This window comes from Zalophus californianus, chromosome 7 (assembly GCF_009762305.2).
Source record: "Zalophus californianus isolate mZalCal1 chromosome 7, mZalCal1.pri.v2, whole genome shotgun sequence".
Classification (NCBI taxonomy): domain Eukaryota; kingdom Metazoa; phylum Chordata; class Mammalia; order Carnivora; family Otariidae; genus Zalophus; species Zalophus californianus.
This window is the reverse complement of record NC_045601.1, coordinates 66,005,469-66,017,052: the sequence shown is the minus strand read 5'-3', so window position 1 is coordinate 66,017,052 and position 11,584 is coordinate 66,005,469. Positions and strand designations below refer to the sequence as shown.

The window sequence follows — 11,584 nt, the reverse complement described above, 5'->3', positions numbered from 1 at the left end:
TAAAAATCCAAGAGTTTCCCATCAATTGGGCAATAAACTCTTGGCTAATCAAAATAATACATAAATAACTCTGATATATCAGTTTTTTTCTTCAGGAACCTCTTGATCACTACCTTCATTCCCCCATCTCAGCCGTGAGTTTGATGAACTCATTGTGTTTTCACGCTTATCTGTATGTGTATATATTGTTCCCTCTGCCTGAAATATTGTTTTCTTTCTTCTCCACTTGAAGAGCCCTTCCCTTACCTCCCATATCAAGTCTAAATGTTGTCTCTCCTACGTGGCTTTCTGGTGTGTTCCAAGATACTCCCTACTGTTTCACCCATGACATTTTTATGGGTCTGATTCTTCCAATGTATGAGAGCTCTGAAAAGGCAGACACAGGGTCTTGTTCATGTATCCTCACTTGCCAACACTATCAGTGATTTAATATCTCATTACATGTTGATTTTTATTTTTATAGTGATTTCAAGCACATTGTTTCATTTTATGCCTTCAATGATTTTGCAAAGTATTACACCACAGATGTTGTTCCCATATAACAGATAAGGAAATTGAGTATTAAAGCCAACAAATAAATGAGAGTTTTAGATTTGTTTTAAATATTTGCTTTGTTTTGTTTTACTTATAGCCTATATATCTTTCCAGTGTATCATAGCATTTGTTATATAAGCATTACATTCAATCACATGTGAGTGTGTGTGAATTTCCCTCTGCTAGGGGGAAAAAAGGAATATTATCCCTCTGTATGTATATGATTTTCTTTGAACATTCATTAAGGATCAGGATATTATAAACAACAAAAATTCTCTTATCCTTTATTTCTTTCATTTTGACTCTAACCTCATCATGACATAAACTATGGCTTGACAGATGATCCAACCAAGGTATTATAAAACATTCTTGATAGGTGCTTTAGGATAATGATTTATGAAATATTTGTTGAGATCAACTACTATGAATAGAGCATTCCAGAAGTCTTAGCACAAAAGTTCTAATAGATCATATCCTTTGTGCACTTTAGGGGAGGTAACCATAAATTTATTTTGATACTGTCTATGTCAGTTGGTATGTTTTATTTTTCTTTTATGCAAAACAATGAGTACTAATATAAGTGAAAACCTGTGATGAATAGAGGCAAATACAAAAGGAACTAGTTAATGTTGTTCCTACATTTCTATGTTGAAAATAAACCAGATTTAGTTTTCATCATACATGAGAGGAAGGGGGCAGGAAATAATATTAGCCAATATAACCAACTCATTTTTCTTTCCAGAAAACAGCAAGATTTAAGAACATGGGGAAATAATGAGAGGAAGAACATTCAGGCAGTCTTAGAACTCTGAAGGCCAATGACTACATGATGGGTTTTGTGGAATATAATACCGTTGTTTTCCTATATACAACACAGCCACTCAAGCAGCTTTCAGTGGGGCACATGGCTTCAATTGCTTCTATAGTGGCTGTGATGGTTTTGTTCCGGTTCATTCACATTGGATTCCCCGATCCCTATCTGTGTGCACAGCCGGGCATTTATAAGCAGATGCCTGGGATCTGCTAGTGACTTCCTTCTGATGAACTGTGTGTGTAAAAATATCTCTTCTTATCTGAACGTTTACAGCAAAATTTGGTAAATCATGTAAGATTCAGGAGGGAAGACATAAAACTAAAATCGTGATTTCAACACCTTGAACTCTTGCTGTGTGCTTTGTCACTCTTGGGCCTTACTCAAATGGTTAATGAGACCCAAATTATTTGAAATGCATGTTTCTAAAAATGTAAGTGGGATGCAACCACATTTGCGTACAGAGCTATTAAAATGATGAAACCATTATATTGTATCCAAGGATAAAAGACATTGTAAATATTTAGTCTTTCATAGTCACAAACCACTTAAATGGATGAATATAGTCTAGTCATTGGTTTATGGTTCTAATAACCTCCAGGAAATGTCAAATTCACATGTTATCCCAGAACACAAGATTTAGGTTTTGGATCTTTAATTTAACTAAAAGGTGTGTAAAAGCACACAGTCATCCAGCTCCCTATTGGCTCCACATCTGTGTAGGATTATAGGCAAACAATATTTGAGCTAGCACTGGCAGTCACATAGGTTAGCTAGCTTGAATGTAATTAATTGTATTTTGTTTTTTAAGATAGACACAAAAAGAATGAAGGAGGACAATTTGGAGAAACACTGTTTTCAGCAATAATCTTACATATGAGGTAAGGTTCAAAGTTGCCAAAATGAAATCTGGAAATAGAGATCCATCAGCCTTATGTCTAAAGTAAATCATAATTGTTCTGAAAATGATTAACGCTGGGTGACAGCCAATGTTCCTTTGATAAAATAGTACTTAGTTTGATTCCACAACTGAGCAGACAGGAAATGGCTCACCTTTTGGTAATGAATTAACTCTTTCTTAGAGGGCTATAGTAATTCCAAAATATAAGCCCGCAAAATGTCCAGGATGCCAGGAAATTAAACAGAGTTTCCAAGGGTAGCAAATAGTTGTACTTTTTCTAACATTGTCTTACATTCTTTACTTCTATTCTTATCTGCAGATTTTGTTGGACAATGTAACTATTGCTCAAGTTGCTTCTTAAAAATTCTCTCTGTGGATTCGGCAGCATCAAAGTAGAAGTTTAGTAAACAATGGTATGACAGTACTCCTTGGTGACTTTGCAGCTTGCAAAAATTACCTAAAATATTTTTCAATACTTTATAATAAGGGGAGACACAGGCAGAGCAAATTCCCATAATTTGTCAAACATAGTCAATAAAATTGTAATAAGATCTTGAAATTTCCTGATCCCTGGAATGCAAAAAAAAGCAAAACAAACAAACAAAACCCAAAAACAACCCCCCCACCTCCGGGCCAAACTACTAAGTTGGGTCTCTGTCATCATATGGTATATTTAAATGCCTCTTTTAGTCACTTGTCTCCCCATTCTACTCCATACTCCCTATATGCAACATTGCCAAGTCCAGGCTCTTCCTTCCCATGGGGATAACTTAAATCCGTCTAGAAAATGATTTGATCTGCAGAATGCAGATCATTTTAAACTGGAATGAAAAATAAAGCCTTGGAGACAGCAGAGAATGTGGTTATAGTAGTCCACGTTAAAAATGACCAGAGCATCAACATGGGATTTGGCTGCTAGACTAGTGTGGTTATTAATGGACAAATGCTCTTTTCTCAACAGGGAAACTGCTTCTACTCCTCGTGGTTATGGGAATAGGAAATGGAAGGAGACAACACTTACTGGCAGACACATTACTGACCCTGCAGAGGCAGCAAGAAAAATGAGCAGAGAAGGCTTTAGAGAAGAGTGTCCTGCCAAGCAGAATAATTGCCGCAGGAAGTACAGGATACACTGGACATGATGTTGACTGGGTTGGATCATCCTCTATCAGAGTCGGATGGATCAACCAAATGGGTTGGTGAATCAAATTATCCTAGAATGTTGAAATCACTGGGTAGGAAGCAAGGGCATCCTGATTCCTGTCCATTTGTGAGCTATGGATATTTGAAGGAACCAAATTTTACTTCACTTACAGGCATGTATGGACGGTTACTTGCTACCCGTATATCTGGAATGGTCCTGAGTTCAGATATTCATTCTGCAATCAGAATATGTCTTGATTTTTTGTTTTAATGAATATGGCAATAAAATGATGTAGAGATGCAGTTTTAGACTAGCACAATTCTCCAAGTTAACGCTTAAAACAAACAAATAAAAGGGTCAGAATTTTTTTAAATTATAGATTTTAGCAGATATATTTGGTTAGAAATGAACAAATATTCATTGTATGTTTTTTTGATTTGATATTTTGCTTATTTCGTATCTCAAAATGGTTTACTTATGACCGAATCAAATCCTTATGAAAAACATATTTGGAACTAGAGTCAATACAATCTAATGCATAAAACAGATGAAGGAGAAATAAATAATGAAAGAACATAAATAAATAAAATTAAGTGACAAAACAAGCCATGTTTTTTTTTTTTTAAACATTTATTTATTTATTTTGAGAGGGTGAGAATGAGAAAGAGAGAGACAGAGCACATGAGGGGGGGAGGGCCAGAGGGAGAAGCAGGTTCCTCGCTGAGCAGGAAGCCTGATGGGGGACTTGATCCCGGGACTTCAGGATCATGACCTGAGCCGAAGGCAGTCGCTTAACCAACTGAGCCACCCAGGCGCCCAAGAAAACAAGCCATGTTACTGTAGGCTAAATAATATGTAGACAGGCCCCTCCTTAGAAGCAGATATTCTGCTTAGTGTTTTGTTTTTTTTTTTCTCTTTTCTCTGACATTTTGACTTAGGGAGTGCAGAGAATAGCTTCTCCTGGGAACAAAAGCACAATTAAAGGAGTCAAGCAGAGGGACAGACCAGTACTCACCTCTGCTATTTAGAACTTGAGGCGTAAGTGGGTAATTTCTGAAGCAAGACGTCTTTTGCAGGGCTATATTTTTGAGATGCTAAAAATTCTTCCACTAACAATGTATTCTCCCACTTGTGATTTATTATTGAATTTTAGAGCAGGAATTTTTCGAGGCTTTTCGGGTCTCTATAAAACAATTTGTTTAAATGAAACTTCCCCGGGAAAGGGTCATTATGAGCAGACACTCACTCAGGCAGTTTTCTTTGTAATCATCTTAGAAAACCCTGCTTGCTGGAAAGGGAAAATAAGATGACCCTTGAAGGGGCTATGGGAAAAGGAAAATTGGGTGGCTCGCCTGGGAAGAAATGGAAGTGAAAAGGTATTAAAATGGACTATGCATAGTCAAAATATTATCACAACTAACAAAATGACAATAATCCATTTTATTTTATGTTTTTCATTTTTTCTAGTTTTATTGAGGTATAATTGACATACACTGTATAAGTTTAAGGTGTATAGCATAATGGTTTGATTTATATATATTATAAAATGATTACCTCAATAAATTTAGTTAACATCCATCATCTCATATGGATACAGTAAAAGAAGAAAGCAAAAAAAAAAAAAAAGGACTTTCTCTGGATCTCTGCCTTTTCTGCAGTTTGCCCCACTCTGGCATACAAAGGGGTCCAGCTCTGGCTGCTCTTCGTGATGATGTTCTTGGCAGTCAGCTGAAACTCTGCACAGAGAATGCCACAGTCACAGTAGGATTGTTTCCGTATTGAAAAAGCAGAGACCAACTTCTTGGCACTCCATCAGAAGAGATGTGATTTCCTAACGAAAGTGGAATGCTCAATCAGAAGAGTTGTTGGAACCTTCCCCTCTGCCACTAAACCTGGTGAATGGTTTGAATTTTTCCAAAATTATTTCAAATTTAGCTGCTAGGAGGCTGTGCCGACTGTTCCAATTTTTCTTTCAATTTTGCCTTTTTTGGATGCTTCCCTCAAGTCTTCCAAGATAGTTCAGTCATTAGTCAGAGCTGGAAGGTTTATTATTTATTTTGACAGTCACCAGCTTATTTTGTCAAATAGTACACATTACTGCTCCATTTGACAGGTGTTACTCTTAAAATCCTTCAGTTTCTTTTTCCTCCTTTGAGTGAGGCTTCTATATCTGCTGTCTTGTTTGCCTTCCCAAAGGAAGCACAGTACATTTTCTGGTTGATAAAAGCTTTGCTTTGTTTCTACTTTTCAGTGACAGATTAGGCAGTGATTGGTCAAAAGCTTTTTTCTTGATTTAATCTAAATTTTGGTGATGTGCTTAAGCTGGGATCCAGTGGGAGATAAAATAGAAGAATAAAAGAAAGGATAGTGGGCACAGTATAACTAGAGGCAAGAAAACACTGCCGTTCACCTACAAGATGCATGTTGTGAGGTTAGAAAGTTCAAAACGAGTTTTGAGCTTAATGGTGTGAGATTCGGTTAAAGAAAAAAAAGACGCATCATGTATTTGATTCTCTCACACAAGAAAATACTGGTGGTTATGATGACATAGAAGAGAACACTAGGCCAGATGAAAGAAGTTAGGTAAGTCTTTCTGGAGAAGGTGGCTTCTGAATTGATTTTTAAAGATAAATGGTTACATTGGCCAAAGAAGAGATGGTGGGAAGGGCCCTCTATAATGATACCAATATAGGTGGGATGGTGAATTTGATTTTGGATGTGTTGCTTATTAACATATTATCAAACATTTGGGAATTAAGTTTTCTCTGATATTCATGGTCCATCTTTGTTACCCATTTGTTTCTCTAACTTCCTTATCTACTCAAATGTCGCCTTTTCGGGAAGCTTCTGACTACCCAATGAAAATATTTCTCTGTCACTTCCTTGATAGTTCTCTATCCTGTTAAGTCCTGTTTGTTTCTTTTTTTCCTTTTTCTTTTTTTTTTAAGATTTTATTTTTTATTTATTTTATGTATAGAGAGAGAGCACAAGCAGGAGCAGGCCAGAGGGGGAAGCAGGCTCCCCGCCGAGCAGAGAGCCCGATGCGGGGCTCAATCCCAGGACCCTGGGATCATGACCTGAGCTGAAGGCAGATGCTTAACCAGCTGAGCCACCCAGGCGCCCCTCCTGTTTTATGTTTCTTAACAGAATATTTTATTATGTGACAGGAAGAAAAAGCAAGTATTTGTTTAATTACTTATTGTTAGTCTCCTTCTGTGTTTTAGCAGTACTGTGCTGTGAAACATACTCCCCTAACACTAAGTGGATAAAATGCAACATGTTTATTAATTACAATTCTGTGGTTCAGGAATTTAAGCAGGGCCCATCAGAGATGTTTAATCTCCGCTCTGTTGTGTCAGCGGGGCTTACTTACTCAGATGGTAGGTGGGTTGGAGGATCAAGAATGGCCTCACTCACTTGTCAGGGGCCATACTGCTGGGTTATTGGCTGGGGCTCCTCTCTTCACATGGCTCCTTTCTCCAGATGGACAGCCTGGACTTCTTTACCAAGAGCCTCAGGATAGCAAAAGAATGTCATATCTCATAAATCCTACACCCTGAACTAGTACAGTGTCACTCTACCACTTTCTATCAGTCAAATCAAGTCCAAAACCAACCCCATGTCAGGAGGAGAAAAAATGGATTCCCTTTTTTAATGTGAAAAGTTGCATGCACAACATATGTTCGCTCATTTATTACTATTTTCTTCATTATGTCATTGAAACACTGTTGAGTACCACGCCCACATCTACAATCCTGATTTCTCTTTTTTTAACTAGAATCTTTTACCTCTATCTGCTCATTGGTATTTCTTCTTATATTGCCTAGTATCACTTCAGAAACAATATATTACAAATAAACTCATCTTTCCTCCCATGCCAATTATTTTTCTTCTCGTAATTCTTCTGTTCCATAAATGCTACTATCTCAGGCTTTTGTTATCACCAAGGATTTAAAATGTGGAGTTATCTCTCTCTCTCCTTTTTGCAATCAGATAGAAGCAGAAGCACATTTGAAAATTGTTCTACACAAATTGTTCTTTATTATTTTGGCAGTGTGGAATTGAGTGGATGACTTAACCTTTCTGATCCTATTTATTTGCCATTTCAAATTGGTATGATACTTTCATCTCAGGGTGATTGTGGAGATTAGTTTTGAAAAAAAAAAAAACTTTCTGGAGGACCTGAATATGTTAAATACTCACTAAATGCCAATTTATAACTTCATGAAATCTTTCTATAGTACTCATGTACACCATATTGATGGGCAACATTTTACATACATACTATATCTTCACAATTAGGAGTAAACTACTTGAAGGCAGTGACTCCCCAAATCCTTGGCATGGGGCCATATACAATTAGAATTTGGAACATGATAAAGCCTGTTGTTTAACACATTAACATTACTTTAAAAATATAAGCACCATTTTGGGGGGAGGGAGTAAATGTGAACTCACTGGCTTTACCAACATTAAGGTAATATATATTAGTTTGTTGTTTTGCATGCTACATTATGCTGTATTCTCTATAAAGCAAACTTAAAAGAAATGTGTATAAGAAAATAAGAGGGCTGGTGCAAAGGGACTACTGTTTTTGACAGTCAGAGGAGAGTTTTCAAAACCTGATGCCAGATGTTGGGTCAATCTTGGGAATCACATTCCTTTTAGTTTTACATTAAGAAATTTATATCTCTTTTTAAGATATCCAATAATATTGCAGCAATTACATTTTGAGGCAAAAGCATTTTAGAGACCAAATGCTTTTTTCCCCTCCCTCTGAAATATGATTATTTCAATTACTAGTAGCAACAATTAATCACTAACTGATTCATCAGCCTGCAGCTGGGATTGGAGAGCTGACTTCCTTTCTTTATTCCTATTTTATGTTCTTTTGTGCTCAGCAGGGATTGAGTAATAGCAAGCTAATAACCTTTCCCTACCCTCAATACCTTTTTCTAATACCAGCAAAGAAGAAAATTTTGAATACTTTTTCCCAAGTACATCTTTTCCCCATACATTTCTGAAGGGAACTTTAGCATTGCAAGTCTTGATCCATTTTGCTGTAAGAATAAGACATTATAGAAAGATATTTCCTTAAGGTTTGACTAACCATTCTTTGCTATCTTTCGTTAAACAACTCATGCTAGAGGAATGTATATATAACTCACTCCAAATGAGTAGTGCTTTTCTATTTCTTGGAACTTATCTGAATCATATGACTCCCGATATACAATATATTAATATACCCACCTACCCAGCAGTAGATCTTCAAGCATTCTAGTGTTCTGTTTATCAATATGTTGCATTTCCTAGAACTCAGTGCGAAGATACTGTAATCTATTTGGGTTATTATGAGGAGGTGCCAAAAGCTTGACCTAGGAGCAGCATACTCATCTTTTACTCCAGAGGAGTAGGTTCTCTTATAGCAAAGGTTCTCAATTAGAAAATCCATAAACTTCTGGGTCACCAGAGTGGCTCACTTGGTTGGGTGTCAGACTTTTTATCTCAGCTCAGATCTTGATCTCAGGGTTGTGAGCTCAAGTCCTGTGTTGGGTTCCACACTGGGTGGGGCCTACTTAAAAAAAAATCCATAGACTTCAAGCTATCTGCAAACATCAAAGCACAACTTGTGTCATTGGGCATTTTCTATATTTTTCAGCAGTTTTTCCAAAATATTAAAATCAATCCCCTGAGTTCTTCTCAGGACATACTGAATAACTTTCTATATAACCACATTAATTTATTCAATTAATTATTTTAAAGTCTAGTGTCCTATGAAAATGTTAGCTATACGTTCTAAAGTCTACTCTCCCTAATATAACTGAAATCATAATTAGTATGCATTAGTAATACAGATGTCAAGAATTCAGTAAGTTCTGAGACTTTACCCTACCTATGTGCCAAGTTAGCTTGCTGTAGTTTCATGGGTGCTGGGGGAAGACATGAGACTCCTGAATCAGAAACAAAGAACTTTATTACTCACAGCAATAGTAGTAGTCAGAGTATCAACATTTTATGCTGGTGTCCCACAGGGCAATGTTAAGTGGGCCGAGTGCCCACTCACACATCATGATTTGACTTATAGGAGTAGAATTCCAACTGTAGGAAAAAAAATGAATCTTTTAGAATGGGAAGTAAACCTGATTGATCTTTGACCCAAAGGGAAACAATATCTGAATAGTAAGACCCATGGAGAATTGTCTTTAAACTATATTCATTCCTTGATTCAACAGTGTTTTGACTTCTGGAAAAATTTCCTATGAGTACACTACTCTGTCAGGCACATTGATCAATATGACTCACAGATATTAGGACTAAATCTGTTAAATTATTCTCATACTACATTTAATTAGGGTTACTATCAACAGGACTGTGAGCATCAGGATGAAGCAATATTCAGTATTAACATCAGGTGTCTTAGACCCAATCAGCTAGGCAAATCTCAACCATCTGGATCTACCTGAGAAATCTGGGTGTATTCCTCCTTAAGTTTCCACATTGACCTTTCCACTTGGCTCAAGGCCTTAATCCAGGTACAACTGGATATATTAGAGATCACACAGACTATACCTTGCCCTGCAAGGAGAAAATCTATGGCCAATATCATCTGTAACAAGCCTGGCCACTGAGTTAAGGCTAACCTGAATGCATTCTAGGACTGAGGTGGTATCTTTAGGATCACCTCAATTAATATCAAAGACAAACTTTATACACTTTTCTTCATGAATTTGTGTGTCATCCTTGCACAGGGGCCATGCTAATCTTCTCTGTATTGTTCCAATTTCAGTGTATGTGCTGGCGAAGCAAGCACTTATATCCCTTTTTCTAATAGAATTTTCTAATTCTAATTTTCCCTGTAATGACTCATATTATAGGGGAAACTGACTATGAAGTTGGAGTAAGTAGCAAATCAGCTACGCTTCTGGGAAGATTCCCCAAGCAACTAAGTGTAGCTCATTTTGGAGACACAGAAGAGTCATTCAAGGGCTACATTGTCTACTGGGAGTGTTTCCTTAAAATCTTAGAGATCACTTATGATTACTCCTAAGAGGACAATCATCATTTTAGGGGGACAGAAATAAGACAATCCTTGGTTTCCACACAGACCTGTAATCCCAAGAGTACACTTGGCGTCCCTAAAAAGAGAGCTGTTTACAATTATGGAAGCTCCTGAAGTGGAATCTCCATCACCCAGAAGCACAAGTTGATATTGCTCCATTTGTGGTCTCCAAGCCATCTGGTAGGTCTTAGGTTTCAGTTCAGTTGAATAATTGAATCTACTCATTGTTTTTAAAGGTAATGTTTGAAGATAGTCCAGTCTGTCTGGTCCATGCTATCAGCCAGATAACCTTCAACCAATCCAGGAAATCACTATGCTACAGCAGTGGGAATGTGGATGAAGCAGATAACTAAAGGTGTTTACAGGAATTATACTGGGGAAAAAAGGAATTGTACTGGGAAATGTGGGGACTAGGGTTATTACCTTCCCTTTTGATAGACTTTTTTGTAATTTTAAGATGAATGGCAATCAAATGGTGACCAGAGCTGTCTTATGGGGAATTATGACCCAGAAATCAATTAAATTTAGGTGCTTGATAGTTTGGGAGAGACACATAAGAGGATTTTTCTTGAGGAAGGCTCCAGGCATGGTCTAAGGGAAAAAATAAATATTAATGTCCTTTTGCCATCTGTGTCTCCCATGGTCTAAGATGATCCTTCCCCAGATGCCAGCTTGTTGCTCTTCCTACAGTACCATAAAATACCTGTGTCCCATTGCAGTAGCTATAACTTTACCTTTTCTCAATCATCCCCTACTCACACTCCCAGTTTTAATTTAGAAGGGACAGGTGCAGAAGTTACAAAAGCAATTTAGTTAAACTCATAAAGCTCTGTTATTTCCCTCACTTTGGCCAGTGTGGGCTGCTGTGGGGGAACTTAGCAAGCAGCATACTCGACCAAGTGGTCATTATCTTTATGATGTAACTATGCCATTCTTCTAAGAGAATCCAGGTGGTTGAATAAGAATTAAACAGAGGTTGTAGAAACCAAGCCATCCTGGAGTTGATATTGGGGAAAACTAATAAGTAGCACGCTCAATAATGGTCAAGTCAGAATCTGGAGATAGCTTTATTTAGTGGTCAAACTGATTTACTATGGTGTGTAGATGAGGAAGAGTTGAGGGAGGTAAAGCCAG

The 11,584-nt window shown here is 37.2% G+C and overlaps 1 non-coding gene across 1 annotated transcript; it reads right to left on the bottom strand.

The window, feature by feature from the left end:
• Window positions 1-10,089: 10,089 nt before the first annotated feature.
• LOC113928109 lies at window positions 10,090-10,201 on the bottom strand. The gene has a single exon (XR_003521793.1). It is a non-coding gene; the product is annotated as a U6 spliceosomal RNA (small nuclear RNA).
• Window positions 10,202-11,584: the final 1,383 nt, after the last annotated feature.